At 52.5% G+C, this 4,910-nt stretch overlaps 1 pseudogene; it reads right to left on the bottom strand.

The window, feature by feature from the left end:
* Positions 1-242: 242 nt before the first annotated feature.
* Positions 243-2,995, bottom strand: LOC100902714 (MFS-type transporter SLC18B1-like; annotated as a pseudogene).
* Between the last annotated feature and the right edge of the window lie 1,915 nt (positions 2,996-4,910).

Raw genomic sequence — 4,910 nt, 5'->3', positions numbered from 1 at the left:
AACCCTCAGTGAACATTTCGCGGGGAAACCATCACACGGTATTTTTCGGATTCCGAATTCCTCACAGAGAATCGGAGATTTCTTGACGTGCTCTGCTCCTTCACGGAAGGCAGCGAAGCGGATCGCGGCGCGAAGTACGGATAAATCCGTTCCCGAACAGACATTGCGAAACTCGACGAGCATACTAAATGTCGCAATCTCATTCCGGCCAGGAGAATCCGTTGCGGATAGGGGTTCCGAGCTTACGGGGATCCTGTCATGGGAGTAGAGTCTAACGAGAGAGCTTGAGGGCGCGCGGAAAATTTTCTCCCGTCCTGCTCCACGCGCTCCACTAGCGGAGTGCCTTCCCTCTTCGTCTCTTCGGCACTCGGGGAATAGAGAATGCTTGTGAACGCGGTGACAACGAGGATCACAACCATGAATTGAGTGGCCCACCGATAGCCATGGAGATCTAAGAGCGCCCCCCCTGTAATAGCAAAAAAGGGTTTCATTCTGTTTCCTCGATCAAAACAGTTCGAACGACGAGAAAACGTGTTCGATCTTCGTCCTCCCGGAGCAGGCTGGGCGCGTCTTCGCCGCATCTCCCGATCTCCTGAAAGCGATTGGGCTTCAAGAAAGTCCGCGGGAAACTCCAAATACTGACCTCCAGAGGCTCCCACCGCTGAACCGAAACACAAGGACGCGGTAAGGATGCCCGACAACAGAGCGTACGTGGCCACTTCATCTGGATATCTCAGATTGTTCAAACAATGGTTTATGGTATCGACGAACGCGGGAATGTAGATCGCTCCCACGCCAAGACCTGCAAATTTCACACTGAAGTATTAATAGATGCAGTTGGGCCAGAAAACTCTGACGCTGACCATGCACCGTCTCAGGGAACAAATGCACTGCTTGAGCCGGCCTGCTTGTATCCCTTTGCTCTGCCGGAATCCCTCATCTGTTTGGCCGTGGAGCTGAGCGTATTTTCGTGCCGACCGCCTCCGTCTATTATTCCCTGCCATGCTCGTATTTTTTGGCTTGCAGTTTTCGCCCTCGATTTTTTATCCCTACACTGCTGACGAGGGTAGCACAGTGACGATTGCGTTGTTAGTTGCAGTAGGAGCTACAACTCACCGAGCAACAGTTGGCCCAGTACCGATATTTCTATCGAGGGCTTCAGCGGGAGCAGCGGAGACGGGCCGCAAACAACGAACGCGGCGGCACAGAGTGCTGTCCCGATAGCGCACAGCACGCGTGGCCGTGAGATATCGCCGGCCAATTTGCCCCACAGAGGCGAAAAAATTGCCTGGACAAAGCCGCACGGGATGAACATGAGCCCAATCGAGTTCGGTGCGAGACTGAACTGTAACGAGAAAGAAAGACTTCGTCACAATGCCCGCATTGAGAACCGCTCCCGGGTGAATCCTTCCCATGGGAGAAGCCTCCCCACCCACCACTACTGGACCTCCGACCGAGGACGATATCCCTCGATTACAAGCTTCCGGGACGTACCGCGCTTTCCAGATGAACAGCGAGAGTGGCATCGTTGAAGCCGATGCACATCAAGGCCACGACAAAAAGGATCACATTCATCACAACGCGACGATCTCGTAAGGTCTTGCGGAGGCTCAAATCGTTGGCACAAGTTTCGGGAGGTCTCGGGAAGACGGCGGCACATGCGACACCTGTCGAAAGGATGGGGTCGCGTGAGCTCCGTCGATAGACCCGGTCGAGGTTTACGCGCTCAGGAGTCAACATCAGCTGGAATCCATACTCGACGTTCCTTCATATCTTCCTGATCCTCGACTCACCTAGAAGTCCCAAGCTCGACCCGAAAAGCACGAATGTCATCGTGTATCCGAAGTATCCGTTGACGAGCCCGCCGAGAAATGGCCCGATCACGAGACCAATGCTGAAGGCTGTCTCGATTATGGGAATTAGGGATCCAATCATCGACGGGAATTCTGCGCCGAGCAAGGTGTAGTAACAGGTCATCGATGCGGAGTTGCCTGCAGTTCATGAATTCTAGAATTGGGAGAAGATTGGAAGAATCCTGTAGGGACAGAGGAAATAATCGACAGCTATGGACGTATCGACCCAGCCCTGGAGAAACTCACCCAGGGATTGCACAACCCGCAAGGCCAGGGACAGCAGGAAGAAGACGATGGAGTTTTTGTCAAGATTACGAAACCGAAGGCAGCGCTGGACATGCCATCAACGACGAGTCCAGCCCAGAGTAAAAACCTCGGTGCGAATATGCGTTGCGAAAGCGCCCATCCGAAGTACGGCGAACTCAGGAACATAACCAATTGGTAAGCACCGACCACGACCCCCACATGAGTGGCAGTATTACCCTGCAATGGGCGAATTCATTAAGGCACCAAATTGCTGAAAAACCTTTTTCTCGTCTCTCAAGTCAAGATCGACGATTGGCCTTCTGCGATACGAGATACAGAATATATTATGTATTCTATATAATTCATTTATATGTGGCTCATGAAACACCATCAAGCTCTCGCATGATCATCCCCACTGGCAACCCCTTTTCGAGTTCTCAGTTTTAATGCGAGCTTTAATCGTACGAAATCGCCTTGGTGTGAATCATGACTTATGACTCTCACGCTCGGTCGATTGCATATCGTAGCGTATCGATTTCTCGGAGAAAGGTCCAAGCTCCCAAGTATGAATTTTTCCGGAGCTCTCGACTTTGGGGAGACATCGACATGCTCCATCTTTATGGCGGAGTTCCCGCCGAAACCTCATCGGACTCTCGATTCATCGGACTTTTCCAGATTTCGAAATTCCGTCTTACGGGCGATTTACTGCATAGCTGCTATGCATTTTCAGCCAAGAGTGTAGGCTCGGCCATCAATGAGAGGAAAGCTCACAACCAGTTGCTCACCCTGTCCAAGGCCTCTTTCGGGTAGAAAGGCGCGATGAGCGAGAAACCGGCTCCCTGTAGTAGACTGGCGGCGCTCAGCAGTCCAACCTCGAGAAGCAGCTTGGTATTCATTTCTATAATATCTGGATGATGGGATCAATCAGATATGTTGTCACGGAGCCGGAAGCACAAGCAAGGTCAGTCCTGTATCGGGAAACAGGTACCCACTCACGATGCAAGACGTTTCCGAATCTTCGGGTTATCAAGTCGAGTGGAAGAAGAACTTTACGACAGACGATCGTTTTGGAACCATTACAATCAGCCTCGGGCGTACGGTGTTGAATGCCTCTTCGCTCACGCCGTCGGACCCGACAAGCTTTCCCCTCCTCCCTCGCATGACAGTTCCGAAACGTTGGGGTAAAGGCTGGAGAGACGAGACGCTCCCTCCTCTAGCTCCGTCGGACACATCGCGCAGTCCATTCACAATCCGACTAGGCCCTATTGGTTCACCGATATCGCTGATAAACAGCGCGAGCGTCGGTCGGCTCTGTAGAAATCTAAACACGATCGCTTCCTCCCGACTCCATCTTCTTTTCCTCCTCCACCAAAGAGAGAGCGGTATGTCTCTCTCGACGACGAGGACGGAGACTGCTTACTGGTCCGTGTGATCGGTGAGTACCACCGATATTCCCGCGCCAATGAAGTATTTCATCTGTCCTACTCTGCATTCTGATCACCTCGAATCGGTAGTGCCAGATCCTGACGATTCGGGAGAAGGACCCCGAAGTCAAGTGATCGCATTCTAATAACATAAAGCCGGAAAAGAATTCGATTGTTCTTTTGAGAGCTCCTGAGGCGCTCGAGGTCGTTTGGCCGACGCTCAAAAGCCAAGGATCCGGAAATCTGTTGACTTTCTGAAAGACCGCTCTCGATAGCGGACGTGTTCTTGGACCGAGATACTTCAATGTCAAGGTTTTCGAGCACGAGACTGTGTCGCCACGGGCCAGAATGATGAAGAGAGGGTCATGGGACCGGCTTCTGAATAGTCAGACTTCCATCGAGCCGGTATTCATGCTTTATAAGTCGAAATCGTTAGTGGGAGAAAATGCTCGTATTGTTCGAGATATTCGCACGCTAGGTTAGCCTCTTCAATTGGGAGTGCCCCTCCGCTCGGAAGAGCTCGCTCCTTCTCTATGGTCCGCGGATCGCCGATGAACGCCACGAATCGCTGACTTGATGGAAACCCACGAGGAATGAGTCGTCTCAGTTTCGATCGCGATTGATCCTGTCTGAGGGCCGAAGTCACAGTTGCTGGCTCACCGGAGCCTCAGAAGGTATAGCGTGTCCTCTCCTGTAGAAGCGGAGGCGGAAGATAGCCACCGGCTGGTGGCCTCGTCGAAGCTTCTACGGCTAAGGCCCTGGTCTGACAAACGAGCCCAGCGATCGGTTAGGAATGTCGCATATGAAGCCAGGGTTGATCAACAGGTCACTTCGAACGCTCGTCAACAGCAACAGGAGCCCGCTCCATGGCAGGGCAGAGTCTCATTGCGGACCTTGTGCCTTGAGGATGGGATGTTGAGCGGATCGTTCGAAGGTGGAGCACACGAGGACATCTCCTCACGAGGACATCTCTGTTGGTTTGCAATGATTATGGCTCCGAACCATAGAAGGCTTCCATTGGGATAAGTTCCCGCTTCAGATTCCGGCCTTTTCACCGTCAGGAAGCGCAGCAGACATCGGCATCGAGAGAATTCAGCGGAGCCCCTCGAACGAGCAATAGCGTGGCGAAATCTTGCTGACTGAGCTGGCTCAAACGATGCCATCGGTCCGAATGCTATCTCCAGGCGCAGGGTCCAAGAGAGAGTACGAAATAAATAATTGTAAATACAACCAGTGTGCTCCAGATAAGACAGGGTCGGCTGGTTGGCTGGCTGGCTGCAACAACCCCCTCGAGGAAACGCTTTGATAGACAAGAGAGGGCAACAATCCTAGTTCGGGACAGACACGCGATAACGACTGCGAAAGCGGTGGGCTCCTTCGAATACTG

This window comes from Galendromus occidentalis, unplaced genomic scaffold (genome assembly GCF_000255335.2).
Source record: "Galendromus occidentalis unplaced genomic scaffold, Mocc_1.1 scf7180000077538, whole genome shotgun sequence".
Taxonomy (NCBI): domain Eukaryota; kingdom Metazoa; phylum Arthropoda; class Arachnida; order Mesostigmata; family Phytoseiidae; genus Galendromus; species Galendromus occidentalis.
This window is presented reverse-complemented; position numbering and strand designations above follow the sequence as displayed.